General features: G+C 45.0%; 1 long non-coding RNA gene across 6 annotated transcripts in view; it reads left to right on the top strand.

The window, feature by feature from the left end:
* LOC116943186 (uncharacterized) overlaps window positions 1–9,363 on the top strand; it is a 114,917-nt gene extending 105,554 nt beyond the window's left edge. For 2 of the 6 annotated variants that reach the window (XR_012941858.1, XR_012941852.1), the window contains exons 3-5: window positions 2,802–4,023; window positions 6,968–7,080; window positions 8,562–9,363. This is a non-coding gene — a long non-coding RNA (uncharacterized LOC116943186). Of the gene's footprint in view, window positions 1–2,801; window positions 4,024–6,967; window positions 7,086–8,561 lie in introns of all 6 variants that reach the window. The other 4 variants (XR_004402888.2, XR_012941856.1, XR_004402887.2 and 1 more) reach the window with 4 other exon arrangements.
* The last annotated feature ends 8,073 nt before the right edge of the window (window positions 9,364–17,436 follow it).

The raw sequence follows: 17,436 nt of genomic DNA, 5'->3' as shown, positions 1-17,436 counted from the left end.
TTTAGGCTGGAGTGGTGGAAATGTTCGGTTGTTTATCTTGGCAGAGTATTTAATTTCGCAAATGGAAGGTCTAGAGTAGACTTTGTTCATCATGATAAGGTTACGATGGGCAGTACATTAAACATATTGGCAGCCGTTGTCCTCTCTGTATACTGGCTCCTGCCATAGGAATGGAGAATGTCCACCACTGGCTAAGGACCATCAACAGAGATGGGTATTAAGCCACGTGTAAGCACAGACGCACTTCGGCCTCTATGAGAGTTAAAAATGTAAATGTATATTTTAACTATAAAAGCAACTATTGAATACGAGTCAATATAGTAATATTTTCCCTAAATATCGTATTGGGATGAGTGTAGTGCTTCTTGTGGCTGCAGGGGTCATGTAAAACCATTATATACAGCATACTTAAAGTTGATAATTCAAACAATAATATATCTTCAATGGCAATACATAAAAGCAATGTGAATTGTGGAGAGCGGTACGGCATAGTGGTTAGCGCACTGCACTACAAATCCTGCTATCTGAGTTTTATTCCCAGCCACAGCTAGCGTCAGTGACGAGTGATATCTCGACCGGTCATGGGCCTCTCATAGGTCGACTCAGCCTTAAATGAGCACCTGGTGCTCACTAACAGTACTTTTTATATGAATTGACAAAAAGATGCTCACAAACAACACTTTGATGCTTATATCATGGAGGTGAGAATCGATTTGATTCGACGAGTGTATGAATGCATTCAAACATTTATCTTGAATAGTGAGGAACTTATGGCTTTGTATATACATATGAATTCGTCAATTTATTTTATGTTTTCATGTGAAGCATATCATTTATACTTTTTGCATAAATTGGTTTAACAGTGTTTTTTATCAGTGGTTTTATGTGTTCAACATTACATTTTTCTTTTGTAAATTACATTCACTGGCTTATGACCATTACAACTGTAAATGTTGTTTTTTATTGAGGCCTCGTGTCTGTATAAATTGTGCATGATAAATATGATGATCATCCTGCATTATTGTATCCGACATGCTATATAACGATAAAAATGTGCTTTAAAAAAATGTTTACCGGTCAACATCACGTGTTTTTCTCGACAGTATTTGAATGGGCCCCAAAAGCTTTTTTTTACAAATGTGCTGAACTAATTTAAAAATTACGAGTTTTGGATGTTTCACTGGAAATATTGCCACTTTTACAATGCTGTAGTATTTGAAAAACACGTGAGTGCAGAGGAAGATTTAACTACTCTAAATGTTTAAACATGCCTCAGGGTGGATTACTCCAAAATAAATCCAAACTATCAGTACAACATATTATTTTTGCCTTGAATAAGCAGACAAGCCAAAAATGGTATAATTATGGCTTGAGAGAAAATTATGTACATAGAACTGCAATTTTATGAGCTTAGATAGGTTTTAACCTGTTATACATATTTGACTTATTATAGCTTGTCTAGCTAGAATATTACAACGTTTTATATACATAAAATATCTCCATCTCCATATATATAAAAGGCAAAGTTGTGAATGTGTGTCTGTTCAAAATGTTTAGCGTACTTCCCGACATGCAACAAACTTGAAATTTGCCATGTGGGTACTTTCCAGACTGTACACCATGCAAACATTATAAAAATACTTTTTTTGGGGGGGGGGGGGAGCTCAATAATGCATGTGGAAGCGTAACGCATTGTAGTGTAGTGGTTATCGCGCTGCGCTACGAACCCGGCGACCCGAGTTCGATTCCCGCTCGCGGCCACCACTGGTGACGATTATTTCTACCGGTCCTGGGCCTCCCCTAGGTCGACTCAGCCTCAAACGAGTAACTGCTGTGGTGTGAACATCGCCACTGGGGAGACAAAGGCGGCCGGGCGTGGAGGACCCAAGTCCCGGGCGAAGCCGGGTAGTACAGCTAGTATAAAATGTGTGTCTTCTGAGCGTACAGTCCATGAGAGCTGGTGAGGTTACTATTTTAGGTGTGGCTTACTAATTATAAGGATTTTGCCTGGCTTAACTGATGCTTTGATAACATAATACCACTCAAGGCCGTGCCGAATGCACGAGACAGAGAATCCGGAAGACTGCTTTCATTCAATTTCAGATTTATGCCATTACTGCGCCCTTTGATCTCTTACCTCTCAGCCCCAGCACGTGTTCCCGTTTTTTTTATATAAAACATTCTCAGAGGAGCGTCGGCCACGTGAAGTGTCAAAAGCTCACCTCGCTGAAGATCATTAGACAAGTTGAAGAATCCGGGTTTTGTGACTATTATGACTGGCAGGTGCACAGCCTGTGCGACCCCACTGCGCATAACTGGACGTGTTTCAACTGCCCTGTGCTTTACTCGTTGTTGTGTGCATATCGTCACCACCTCCATGTTCTCGGAGGGTGATTGCCTCCAACTGCCCAGTAGCGTGTTTCATGTGCCCCCTCCACAGAGGCTGATCTGAACACCGCGGATACCCATCATCTGTGAGTCCACTCAGCTCCAAGTCGTCCTGTACCAGATCCACCCATCTCTTATCTAGCCTGTGCTGTGCCCATTCAGTCGACTTAACCAGCCAAACAGAAGCTGCTCGGGCATCTGGTGGCTGGCATTCGTGCTGCGTGACCGAGCCAATGCATTATCTCCTGCTGTAGGAGTCCACCGTTGGGCCTACGTCCAGATCTTTCAAGTATCTGTGAGCTCTACAAAAAAAGAAATCCAGTCTGCTTAAACCTAGGATGGATCATAGGCAGAGCAGTCTGACTGCTTCAAGTTGGCACAAGTGATTTTGGTTCGGGCTTCTCATTTTGCAGGCATGAAGAAGAGGTTTCGTGTGAAGCGACCGGCCAGGCAGCTTCCAGTGTTATGCAACGGATAAAGAGATCCTGCTGCTGATCTGATTCTGAGCGAGACCTCTAGTGCCACGCCGGAACTGGCAATGTTGAACACTGCTCAGGTACGTAAAGTCCTCCACAACCATTCCATAACTCGTGGAGGGCTGAGGGGATGGAGTGAGTGATTACAAAGATTACCAGTGCAGTCGCTTTGTTTTGGTGGATGTGATGGTCAGGTCCTCTTTCTCACGTGGCAAGCTCACGTTGAGCAGGAGTCTCCACCTCCTCAGAATGAGCAGCAGTTACCAAGTCACCAAAATATGGACCATAAATACATAGCAATTATTAGCAGGAAGTCATTCCGTGTATGTACGCAGGTATCGATTTGTCTCCCTTTGTATCTGCACCAGATGTAAATTCCACTGGTACAGCCATGAAAGGCTTCTCGAACTATTTGGTCAAAAACACGTCGGGATCAAAGGGCATCTCGGTTGCATCCCAAGGTCAACTTGAATGGCCATACACGTGTACAAGGGCATGTGATCTGCAGTGAGGGCACACGTGGTAACTTTCCGGTGTGTCGGTCAAGACCAAGCTCTGTCACTCGAGCACAGTGGCGTGTCCAACAAGGGGGGGGGGGGATGGAAGGGGTGGTGGGGTAGAGGGGGTTGGGTGATGACCCCTTCTGGAGACCCCGAACAATTGCATTTTATGTATATGTTTATAATAGAAATTTGATTGAATGTATTATTGTTAATGTAGGGCCCTCTATGCAATATAATTGTGGGGGTGCCCCCCTCTTTGAAACGTTTCTAGATGTGCCTCTGGCAGTGCGGGTGTTAATCTTCATTCAGGCAGATGTTAACCGCTTAACGCCCAATTAATGCACTCTCTGAGTCCATGGAAGCTAATTAAGCTTCAGGGTACATGAATCTCGTCAGACCCAGTGAACGGCTAATAGAGGCGTTTCCGTGTATATGTTTACGCATGTGAAACGCCTATATACTCGTAGAAGGTTCAAGGTTGTGTCATCATTGAGATCATGGTAACGAGTTTGGAGAAATGTATTTTTAAATTACCACATAGTAAAGGCGGACAAAATGTACGCGTGTGTGTACCAGCAGTACACGGATCACTTTCATACAAATACACACAAGGAGTGTGCTTGGGAAAGCAGGCTGGCCTCAACACATACCTTCACGTACGTATATTTAACTCGTACAACACCCGCAATTCGCCACTAAGTGGCGGGGACGTCTCCACGGCGCTTGTGCCAGGCTAGGTGCACTCCGAGGCCACGTGGAGTGTCGAAGGCGCGCTGATTGACACGAGGTAACGGGACGGACCCAGGTGTCACGGGTTGACTGACTGAGATGACTGGCAGATTCACCATCTGTGCTCTCGACTACGCCAACTCGCTGCGTTGTAGCCGCCGGACGGTCTGCTCGTTTTGACAGTCGCTTCTCTGCCCCTCCGTTGTTGTTGGAGGGCGACTGCGTCCAACTGCCCAGTAGCGTCCTTCATGAACCTCCTCCGTAGACGGCGATCCTGACACCGCCGGTATCAGTCTTCGGCAAGTCCACTCAGCTCCACATCCTCCTGTACCACATCACTCCATCTCTTCTCCAGCCCGTGTCGTGCCCGTTTATCCCCCTCTATTCGGACAAAACAGAAGCTGCTTGGGCATGCGGTGGTTGGGCATGTGGGCGATTTGACCCAGCCAACGCAGCCTCGCCTGCTAGAGGAGCTCACTGATAGGAATGTGTCCTAGATCTTTCAAGGATTTGTGAGCTCCTCACACAATCCAGCCTGGTTAAACGCAGGATGGATCGTAGGCAGGCCAGCCTGAATGTTCCATTAGAGGGGTCCACGTTTTGCAAGCATAGAGAAGGGAGGGCATGACTGTGGCCGAGAAGACCCGGAGCTTCGTGTGGAGTGGCAGACCAGGTAGCTTCCACACAGCATTGCGCAGTTGTCGAAAAGATAATGCCGCACGGCTGATTTGGAGTGAAACCTCTGCTGCCAAACTGAAATTAGTCATAATCACACGATTTAGGTTTGTAGACTATTCCACTCTCCACAAATGCCCCATCACTCGTATGGAGTTGAAAGGGTATTGGATAACACAAAATACCCAGGCAGGTGCTTAGTTTTGGTGGGGCTAATGATAATTCCCCACCCCTTAGTGGCACACTCCAAGTTCAGCATCAGCGCCTCAAACTCATCAGAGCGAGGAGCAATCGCCAGATCATCAGCATACATACCATGCGTGACCAATAGGGTGCCATCCCTTGACTGCACCCAGGCATGGATCAGCCTCCCATTGTATCTGTACCAGATATAAATTCCTCTGGTACAGCCTTGGAAAGCGTCTCGTACTACGTGGTCAAAGATGATAAATAATGTCCGAGCCAGAGAACAACCCTTTTGTACCCCAACGTGAACAGGGAATGGCTCTGACTTCTGGCCACGTAACTTTACCCAGGCCTGCCCACCATAATGAAGGTCCTTAACGATTGTGAGCACGAAGAACAACCCAGAGCCCTGGCCTATTGATTGTATCAAAGGCCTTGAACAAGTCAATAATGCAGATATATAGGCCTCCTTTAAATTCCCTACACCTCTCCTGTGGAAGATGCACAGGACCGACTAGGCCTGAAAAGAAGACTACTGCAGTTGGCATACAATCACACATAGGTACAGACAGCAATGTTAAAACAGACGAAAATCAGATTTGCATAATTGATAATATGTAGACAATTACCCCTAAACATATACAGTACGTGTACAGATATTTTTGGTAATTCACTGGTGGACGAGGGCCATCACCACTCCGTGTTGGTTATGGGCATTGTTTGACCATACTTCACCACACTGATCGGTGTTGGCTGGTGATGGCAGGAAGCAAGACGTGCTGCAGTATCATGGTTGCAGAACTGATTTTGCTGCTACCCATCAGAGCCAAGCAGCCTGTAATGCATGTTATGCGTGGTAGTGATCCATTCAAGCACTATTCAAACTCAAAGCCTGCTTAGCTTTTTTATATTTGAGGTGGCCGTCCATAAATGACGTCACGCACCTGGGAGGTGGGGGGGGGGTCAGACATTTGTGACAATGTGTGACGGGGGGGGGGGTGAGAAATGTGACGTCACATCAAAATGGGCAACTTAAAAAAAATAGACAACACGTTTTGCTTAATTAAATATACTTTTTAATAAATGTTTTCTCCTGCAACATCAGAGTGCAGCGCCACATTAAATACGCACTACAATGACAATAGTTTAAAGCGATTTGAAGCATGTTTTATATATATTTTGGGGGGGGGGGGGGTGGGGGCAGATCTGAGGGGAGAGTCTGGCTCTTTGTGACGCCGTGTGACGAGGGGGAAATCGTCCAAAATCGCGTGACGTCATTTATGGACGGCCCCTGATCGGATTGTGTGATTTCGTTCAGGGGCAATATTATAACCGTAAACATATATTTTAAAACAACAATAATAACGTGAGCGAGTAATCTCATATCACAGCCCCTGCATCTTCTTGGATTCTGTTTGGATCTCCCAGTGCCCGAATCGGAGTCTGTAGCGAATGAGTCTCTTTGTTTAAAGCAAGGCGAGAGAGCGGCGACTCTGGTGAGCACATCCAAGGGGTTAGTTCCACTCTCAAGGCCGGGAGACACGGGCGGTTGAACAATGCGTTTCGATTATTTGGCTGATAAAAATGTCCACATGATAAGCCACCCACTTCGTTCAGCTATCGCTTCATGAAAAACAGCTATATAACTCAGTGGATCTAACCTGCTAAAAAAACAAACATTTTAATGAATACACTTTTTAAAAAAATACTTGAATCAGCAACCTTTGATATAGTGTGCCAACCATTACACCAAGGTAGCATCTCATAATAGATCAGCGTGCTTTAGCTGGTAAAATAAACATATTAGCGTGCTTTAGCTGGTAAAATAAACATATATTAGTGATTTGCGTACTTTTCCAATACTTTGCACTCATATCGTGTTTTCGTATTGCTTGTTGTTGTAACTTGCTGACCCGCGCCTACTGGACATCTGTGAAAAAATAGCTCTGTAGCTCATCGAATTCCCCCAGGATTAATAAATATTCTGATCCTCCGTGTGCCACCAACCAGATGCAAGGCCCCCGAGGGATTCCATCCGACGGCAAATCTCGGCTCAGCAGCCTGCCGCCGTCTGCCGTGCCGCCAGAGGGCGACACTCGCAGCGACATCCTCGGCGGAGCAAGGTTGGGTGGGTTAACAACAAGCACAGGGGACGGCGGCAGGGTTATCAAGAGACCATCGTGAAGGGGTGTCTCTGTTATTTGCACAGGAGGAGGAGCAGAGGGTGCAGAGGAGCGGGAGTGGAGCGAGGTGAGAGGATCGAGCGAGATGGGAGAGAATGGAGAGGGGAGGGAGATGGGGGAGAGGGGAGGGAGATGGGAGGGAGATGAGAGGGGAGGGATATGGGGAGAGGGGAGGGAGATGGGGGAGAGGGGAGGGAGATGGGGAGAGGGGAGGGAGATGGGGGAGAGGGGAGGGAGATGAGGAGAGGGGAGGGAGATGGCGAGAGGGGAGGGAGATGGCGAGAGGGGAGGGAGATGGGGGAGAGGGGAGGGAGATGGGGAGAGCGGAGGGAGATGGGGGAGAGGGGAGGGAGATGGGGAGAGGGGAGGGAGATGGGGGAGAGGGGAGGGAGATGGGGAGGGAGATGGGGGAGAGGGGAGGGAGATGAGGAGAGGGGAGGGAGATGGGGGAGGGGGGAGGGAGATGAGGAGAGGGGAGGGAGATGGGGAGAGGATTGCGAGGGGAAGGATGAGAGGTGAGATAGAGAGCATGGCGAGGGGAGCGAGGTAAGGGAGATGGGAGAGCGTTACCAGGGGTAGGGGGTGTGAAGGGAGAGATTTGGGGAGAGCATTGGCAGGGGAGAGAGATGGGAGAGCGTAGAGAATGGTTTCTTGATGCTTATTCTAGTGGTTTTCTCACTCTGATTTTGCAATGGGATTTGACATTTTACGCGACGTCTTGCATTTCAGACATCTTTGTTAATGAATCATGGTTTTTAGTCTTATTTTTCCGTGAAAATGTTAGCAATAACTTTTTAATCTGCATTTTTTTAGAGTAATACAAAGTAGAGTGTGGATTCAGTATGTGTGGTATTGTTCCACTTCGCTTGAACCGCTTTTTACTGGTTGTTTTAAGTAGGCGACCCTTTTTAAATAAATCCACTGCTGGATGAGTGTCTGCTGGTCTGTGCTGGTCGTGGGGGTTATTAGTGAGCCATTGTTCACTACACCGCTCAGTTCGTTTAGAACCTTAATGATATAAACACCTACAATTAGTTGATTGGATATTTCACGGTATTGTATGTTTAAGATAAATGTTACTTTGCTTTAAATCTACGTTATCAGTGGGAAAACAGCAGTTTTCATGCCGATTTACAGGAAAGCAGTGCAAATCGTGGCTTGTTTATGTTGATTTTTTTGTCTCAGAGGCATATTTGGTCGTGATTTTGCACAAAACGGGTAGCTTACAGCTTAATTTGCAAAAAAAACAGTTTAATTCGTGTAACTGCAGGAAATTCACAATTTCAATGGGAAATGTAATGAAACAGCGCCCCCTAGGGAGAAATGGCGCCCCCTAGTGGTGAAACAGCGCCCCTAGTGGCCAAAAGTGTTCAGTGGTAGAAAAAAAATTTCACCTGGTCATTCCCTCTGTTCTGTTCTAGGTTGTCGCATTCCTGTGGTCGCCTCTCCACCTGCGCCCATCAGGGGGCTCTCATGTCCTAGTTCCAGGTCTCTGTCTGCCAGCCTTTTACCACGTCCGTCAAATCCTGTCACGTTTCGTCGATGGGTTCCAGCTCCAAGTTCGTCGTATGCCCACTTGCCGGTTGTTATTCAGAGGGGGTTCCAGAGGGAGTTCAAACCATCTCTCTGGTATATTCGCCACTTGCCGTCTGCAGGATTTGAACCTTGCTCCTCGAGGCTCATGAGAAGGCTCGCGGCTTGCCTCTTGTTGCAGCGAGGCCACCGTGTCTTCGCACAGATGAATCGTGCTCGAGGACGTGTAGTGATTGCGCTGCGCCCCAGCCACTGTGGAAACGTACGCGATGACGTCACTGCGTGTCATGTTAATTAGCAAAAAAATCCAATCTGGGATTCGAACCCGGGTCACCAACTTCAAAAACGGCAAAGTTGTCCATTACACCACAGTGGCTTTGTAGTGGCCTGTAATGTTCCGGTTATTAAATCATCGATGTTTAAAATGTTGCTTTAGGTGTACTTTTCAAAATGTAATAAAAAAAATAAGTTGAACCGGGTGAACTTTCTCTAGCTGATAAAATAAAGGTGGGATTTGAACCCAGGTCATCAGCTTCAGTAGCAAAAGTTTATCCACCTAGCCATAACGTTCTAGGCATGCACGCAACTGTTGCGGTGATCTTATTGTTGTTGTTTGAAACAATGTTATTTCATGTATATATTGTTTTTAAGTAAATTATTTTGAAATAAAAAATTCGTCAGCGTTTCTAATTTCGTTATATTCGTCATTCAAACTACCAAAAGAAATACGAAACGGAAATGTTGGATCTGAACCCAGAACCTCATGAGTTGCAGCCTCATGCCGTTGGCCACTGAGGAGATGCGACACAACGGGCCTCCACGTGGGTATACCAGAGTGACTTGAACGGTGAATAACACAGTCAGTGGAGGTTTCAGAGTGTGAGTAATTATGTAATCACTGAATGAATAAATGTATTTTCGCAAGTGATAAGCATGTGGTGTTTGACTTCATCATGTTGAAGTAACGTCATTATGGCATGCATAAATGTAACTTGGTAAAAGCTTATAACTGGGTTTTGAACCAAGAGGAGTTGCTTTAAAGACATCCGTGTGCGCAACTACACCACCACGGATTGAGGATGGTAACACGTAATTCTGATTGTTAAACTATAGTCGCTTTCCATTTGATTAAAAACTTTGTTTTAAAGATGTACCTCCTTAGCGTTTTCATATTCGTGCCATTATTGGTGAATTTTCACAACGAGGAGATGAACAATTAAAATGGGAAAAGGCGAACGTGAACAGATGCGGGATTTGAACACGGCCTCACGCACACTGCACGTTCGGACACCGTGGAGTTGTGCCGCGCAGCCAGTGGCCACCCTTGCGGTCGTGTGGGTGTCATCATCGTTCAGAGGCTTTCGAAAAACACCCGCCCGCAGCAGCTGCCACCGTTTTCAGTGGTGGTTGTGTCCGAGCCAACAACTGTCTCTCCCAGGCAAATAGCTGGCGCACGGAGGTCGCCTCCTTCCAAAAGTTAACATCTCCTTTACAAGAATGCTTTTGCTGGTATTTAGCATTTTAAACGACGAGAGTGGACATTAAGCGATGCTTCATCTTTGAACGATGAGAGGAGTAAGTGGGGGCTTCGGACAGGACCCGTCGGGAGAAGGGATTGTTGGCCAATCGTTGTGACTCCCAGCGGAGTGGCAGTCAAAGAGGAGGCCATAGGGTGGTCCCTAAATGTTAACCCGATATTGAGTTGCTGCAGAGAAAGAGTTGGATTTTATTTACATTATATATGGAGGCAGTCTAAAGTAAACTAAAATTAAGCTATTTTTATTTGATCAGGTTAAGGCCCATTCAGCTATTTAAGCTATATAACTCTTTATCAGCAGCGACCTGGTCACAAATGATAGCTCAACGAAGTGACTTATTATGTGGAAATGTATCGCAGCCAAATACTCTAAACACACGTTTCTAATTGTGGAGGGAAAGGGCCGGAAGACCCACAGAAAAATCCATGCGAGAACATTCAAACTCCAAATTTACAGAATCGAATCCACGACCTCCTGCATACCAGGCGAGGTAGTTAACATCTCGCACAGTGGCGCCCAGTTAGTCGTGGCAGTGGTTATTATGTTTTCTGATCAATCACAAGAGGCATCTCATCGCGCTGAAAGTCGCCCCCTTATTATCATTTGCAACGCCTTTAAATGGAACGAGCGAGGGAACAATTGGATGATTGTGTGCTTGAAACTTTGACACACTCCTTTTCAGCACGTCAGCACGCTGTTGAAGTTGCATGTTGTTTTGCAAATGTGCAAGGCTTGCTCATTGCTCGCGGTTTGCGTGGGTACCGCTACACAATTCGATTTTCTCTGGAGGCCAGCGTTACTCATTTCACCGAGATTCAAGAAAGGGAAAACCTCGCCAATGTTAATTTACTTGGTACGAAACGGTCATAATTTTTATGACCGTTATGTTTGAGGCAAAAAAGTATACGGTATCGTGTTTATTTTTAATGGTGTATATTGCAAGAACATTTGAATAAATTTGCGTTTTAGTAAATTTGTGATAGCAACATATGCCAACGATGGGAATTATACCACGCGTTTGCACCGCCTTCCCGGTTATGGCAGCATGTTTCCTTTCTGAGTCAAGAAAACATAACAAATAACTTACAAATGTGTGCATACAATCATTTAATAATTAGGCTTCTGTTCATTTGTCTGGAATGTCACCAGACCAGAGCTGCAATATTGCCAATTTCGGTCTGCAGTTAATGAATTTAGATTTGGCTGCTCAGTTCATCAATGTGTTAACATTTTGCATTCATTATTTAGCCTTGTTAAATTTGGAGTGCCAATTACCGTATGCTTACGCACGTATGCCCTGTGGCAAACGCATTGTGCATAATGGGCCTAATGACGTAATATAAAGAGTTGTGGGAGAATGAGACTCTGTGCTTGTTGCTGTGTGTGAGGCCACAATGTGATGGGTCTGAACAACAACAGCAGCACGAGGACCAGGTTGCTGAACATGGGCTCTTACTGGCCCAGTGTTGTTACATTGTGCCTGCATATCTTTCCAAAGTTTGCTCGTCGCAGTCCGCATCTCCGATTAGCATAGTTGGCTACGTACGGTGCGAAAGAAGTTCAACATACTCTCCCTACATACGGCCTGACAGGTTATACAATTTAATTTGGATGTATTCTAGCTTATAAATGTGGCTGCATCTTAAGGGGCTGCACGGAAACAACAGTGGACATTTATTTTGTGGAGACAAAATAGGCTTTCAGTCACAGCCAGTGGATAAAAAGAACCTCGACAGGGGTAAGGATGACGGGCGAACGGGAGTTTCTGACGTAGAGGGCGCAGCAGAGGAGAAGGAGCGACCTCCCACTGTGCGAAGGTTGCCCGAGGGCTTCAATAGAAAGCCTGGGGCGCAGGGTAGGCGTGGAGGGGAGTGCAGTGAGATGAGAGGGGAGAGGTAGGCAGCTGGGAATCCCTGGAGAATATGTTGTAATGTTTATAAAAGCAGCCATGAGAACACGTGCTCAAGCCCTCTAGCCATCAAACAAAGAGGGTGACCACATTGCGCGCTTTCACATGCGCTTCTGCGGCCGTCTGGAACGCTCTGCCTTCCGATATTAGGAAGCTACGCACTTTTAAATATAGATTGAAAACTAATTTCTTTATTTGTGTTTTTGGACAAATCATCTACGCAAGCATGTCCAATGCATGCTAACATTGAAAGCATGGTCTTGGTCCAAAACAGTTTAAAAGACGTAGCCCATTAAAACAAGCGCGTAATGACTCAGCTCCAACACAATGTCACGATTCAATGTCACGATTCGGTCTCACGATTTGCTTAAAGGATGGATAATTCATTATTGTTTTTCCCTTGGAGCTGCGGGGCTACGTTTTGAGTAGCAGAAGGCGATGCAGCAAAAATCCATAGTTGCATTGCACTGCTATGGTGCCATGTGTACGCTCCCCACCTTAACCAGCGTGGTGATTTATCGTGAAATAACCCAACAACGTAGGCCCTCATCTCGCAGTGCATTGGATAATGGGGCTGTAACTGTAGTACATGTGGAGCATGTAGAATCTAACCCAATAATGGGCTGTACGTTTCACACTCCGTGAATCCGACATGCAATGTTGAGTACAGGTATCTCTCGATTTACGTAAAACGCAATTTCGTAAATTGAAATGGCCTTTTCTGTTCATTTAAGACTAAACATTCGGGATGTGTTTCGGATAGTCATGCCAACTCTACTCCTAACCTAAAAATATACACCCATATTACTTTTCGCAGTACAAAAACAATAAGAACGTGAATATTAAAACGATTAAATAACTCTTCACTAAAAGCTTTCGTGACTGCAGGAATTCATATTATTGGGTCTTTCGGTAAAGTCACGTAGATAGGTTCAAAGAAAATGGCTCCTGACATTTGGGCTACGCCCATTTCAAACCCTTTATAAACAGTTTGCCTTGGCAGCGAACCACCCTTTTCCTGAAGACGACCGCTTGTGTTGCGATCGAAACGTCGTAGTTTTTTTTTGTTATTTTCTTTGGACCTATCTGCGTGACTTTACCGAAAGACCCAAGAATACGATTAAATGACTATTAATTTAATACGAAAATAATTAACATTTTCAGGGAAGCCACCAAAAAATGTGCACGTTGGAATGAGTGGAAAGGTGACGTGGAGACGTTCCTGTTGCTCACTCATTGTCGTGGATGGATGACGCAGCCGACCGGGTGATTCTTCTTTGATTTCGTGGTGCGTGCCGTAGTGAAATTTCGTGAACGCGGAAATTCAATTCCATCAATCGGAAAGTCCCCATGATTTGTTAATTGCATTCACGCGAAATTTCGGAAACCGAACGTTCGTACATCGAGGGATGATACCTGTACTGTATGCACAATGGGCGAGTGATGATGCACCGATTATCTTAATTAAAACGATTCTTACACTCGTGCAGACAGGCGCTCATATTCCTACCAGGTTAAACAAAGTATGCACTCTGGAACCAAATTGCAAACGCGAATTATGACAAGTAATCAGATGACGAGAGGGAGCAAATCTCTAAAGACCGAATTTACAGAAACGAGAATATAATCGATGCACTCATGAATCATTTTAAGTTTACATGGCAAGGATGACAAATGATTGTAATCAATCAATTGTTTATTACATACTAACCTACACAACAATAAATATTACAGCAAGGCATTTTTATGCCATTCAAGTAACCTCAATGTTTATTCGCAAACACATCGCAAACACACGACTGCTGTCCGTGAAGGATATTTTGACACGATCAATTACAAATGTTGAAAATGGTACCACGTCGTTCGGCCATAAGTGTGGTGTGGGTTTATTTCCTGTTGCCATTTTCCAGTGGACTCGGAGGCCTTTTTCCGGATTTACTCCAAATGTGGTGGCGTCAAAAAAATGTGGACGGATTAGGTCCCAAGAACATGTGACCACAGTTTCCGAGCCCCCTGTAATGCCATCGTTTAGTCACATCCTGCCACTCCCCCTCCAATTCGTCTTGCGTACAGCCCTGCCGTTTGAAATCAGAGATGCAATGTCTCAGCCAGACTCATGAAATGGCATCTTCTGTATTGATTCTGAGGATACGGGATGTCCAGTGGCAGTCACATGGGGTTTTGAGATATTTGGTTGTTCCAACTGTTACTGCTGCTAATGGGATGTCCAGCCGGATTCCAGTAAATGTAGTTCTTAGTAAGTAACAATTAAGTACAAATTATAATCTACAAATCACTTTGAGTGTCTTGTATGATTTGTTGGGACCAAGGTTCTTATGAATTATTCATTGCCATGTACATTTTTCCTGGTATATTTCTAAGTTATTAGTAAGTTTGTTTCATAGCAGGCCATCGTGTGCCTGCCTCATGGTCCGCATTTGCTGACGTAGAAAAAAAAGTGACCCGCAAATGACAAACTTTTAATTATGCCACGGCGAGCAATCATCGCCCACCTAGTTCAAAATCTTGGCAGGGCCCTCCTGGAAAAGACTCACGAGACTCAGCGAGGCACTGCTGCATAAACAAGCGCAATAATAGAAACTTGTGTGCGGGTCAATATTTAACATACACGCATTGGTAGATATTTAATATATCATTAAACGTTTGAAAATTTAATTGGAAGTATTTTTTGTCATGTTATTAATTTGTCAATGACACTACAAACACTCTTTATAAGGTAGTAAAATTAAATTATCCCGTATTTTTTTTATATCCGGGTAAAGCGGTGGTGCAGTGGTTTGCTCTCTGCATTATAACCCCAGTGACTTGAGTTCGCATCCCGGTCAAGGATAACATCAGTGGCGTGTGATACCTGAATCGGTCCAGGGCTTCCACTCCTCAACCTGCACCGACCACTTTGGTGAAGTATGGTCAAGCAACCCCCTTGGTCGACATGGCGTGAGGAGGCCTTCAGCAGATTGACAAAGGGCTGTGAACTATTATTATCTTTAAGATATATAATTTTCCAAAAATATTCGCTGTGTTGCTTTTTGCTGGTAATGTGCTTGGCCGTGTGACGGCCTCTTTCCGGAGTCAGACATAACAGACAAAAGGAACAATACTGCATCGACTCGCAGCTATGCACCCATTATTACCAGCAGTGCGGGAGGATAATCCTGAGCAAACGATGACAAAGTTACAAAAAAATCGCTGTCGTTAATAATATTGTGCAACTTGTGAGCTCATTTTTTTGGTTTCATCTGAACAAACCCCCGCCCCCCCCCCCAAAAACACCTATTTGTTCAATTTCTAAACGACAGATGAAACCAGGAGTCGAACATCGCGAAATGATCATGTTTCTAAGCTTTTAACAATTAAAAAAACAGCCCCCTATTGTATGTTTGTGGCTAAATTTGTGTTTGACGGGGTACACTTTCTGCTACAGATACTCTCGGTAAATGAACTCAGTTTAAAAAATAAAAAGAGAGCTTCGCAGCGCTAAGCCGCATGTTTTTTTTTGGGGGGGGGGCACAAGTATATGTTTTGTCATTTCGGGAAAGGATCATTCCACAGCTGACAGTAATTGTGGTTTCACAGAGGTATTTCAAGGTAATCTTGAGCTGAGTCTTGGAGCAAACTTGACATTTTTTTTACGGGATGAATGATTTGTCTGTGTAACGGCTGCTTAAGTTGGAACAAAAATTGCAGACCGCGCTGAAACGAACAGTCCGCTCAGCGCATGTCTGCAGGAAGACGTGCACAGACAGTGGAGATGATGTTTACATTTGAAGGTGCTACCGAGAGCCCGAGGTTTTAAATCCAGGCAGCCACCCGTCCTCAAGTATAGTGAGTTGACAGTTTCAGTCCCATCACCAACGACTACACAAAGACAAAGACCCGTCGCATAGCCTTTAACAGACTATACTCTCTGGTTCTTTCGGTAAAGTCACGTAGATAGAAAAAATAATAAAAGAAAAAAACACGACGTTTCGGTCGCAACACAAGCGTCCGTCTTCAGGTGTGACTTTACCGAAAGAACCAGAGAGTATGGATTCCTGCAGTCACGAAAGCTTCAAATCAAGATTTAATAAACTATTTGGGGCAAGTGCTGTTAGCGAGCACCTACGATGGCCGGTACGGTACGCGAGAGAGTGGCCAACACCACGTCAGGCCGCCTTTGTCTCCCTCGTGGCGATGTTTACACATCGTGAGCGGGAATCTAACTTGGGTTGTCGGGTTTGAAGTGCAGTGAGCTAACCACTGCGCCTCCGCTCCCCACAACGACTACACATACACACACAAACATTATAATCAATAAACTAATTCTGCACTAACTGGGCTCCATTCCATCTATGAGAATGTAACATTTTTATTTAACTGTCACGTGCTGAACATGACTCCCAGTGACAGAGTGGCTGTGGAAGTGCTGCCCCCGACTTTGTTAACAAAAGCCACTCGAAGGAATCTCAAATCTCAGAAGTAGTTTTGTGATATCCGCTTTTTCCCCACACACACATTTACACTGCTCTGCAAGAAAACGTATTCGATACTTGATCTCATCACATTACCAAGATTGCGAAATTGGTATAAAATGGAGACAAAATGAGAAAAGAAATGAAAAATGATCGACACGCAGTAGGCCGCAGAATATGCCTGCTTGGATAGAAAATGCCATGTTTTTTTAAGGGGATCAGCATGGAGTATGTAAGGATTGTGCCATAATTTAAGAGTAGGGCAATATCTTTGGTATTCATTTGAGATTTAGCGAGGGTTTGAAGAGTTATGCTGATTTAGGGGTGTGCCAGGTGGCACTGAGAGTAGACGTCTTTGTTTGATGGTCACATTCCGGCTTTAAGGAAGGATGTGGCTGCCACATGCACATACACCTCACGAACTCCAACTTAAGAAGAAAATTCTGAATATGGCAAAAAAAACTGGAAAAAGTTGATCATTATTTTAACAATAAAAAGCGATTAGCGATTTCCACACTCAAATGAGCATGAGATGAAGCTAATATCCTGATTAACAGCCTTGAGCCAGCGGTGGAAATTCCACGTATCTATGATGGGGCTAATCTACTCACATCACAACCACCGTTGACTTCCCACAATGTGATACTCATCGGCCTCGGAGGGACGATGAGCTGAGTGGACCACGGACTGGGGATTTGAACTCGGAAAATTCCGCTTGTGAGTTGTGCACACTGACGGTGCACTTCTTTGTCTGGTCTGACATTAGCAATGGGGCAGAGGCAGCTGCCGTGTGGCCAGGTCGCTCCGTGGTCAGAGAGCACGGTGCTGGTGACCACTGAGATCC

This window comes from Petromyzon marinus, chromosome 17, assembly GCF_048934315.1.
Source record: "Petromyzon marinus isolate PM22_M1 ecotype Great Lakes invasive population chromosome 17, UKy_Petmar_22M1.pri1.0, whole genome shotgun sequence".
NCBI classification, from domain to species: domain Eukaryota; kingdom Metazoa; phylum Chordata; class Hyperoartia; order Petromyzontiformes; family Petromyzontidae; genus Petromyzon; species Petromyzon marinus.
Note: the sequence above shows the minus strand (reverse complement) of the source record. Positions and strands in the feature narration are given on the sequence as shown.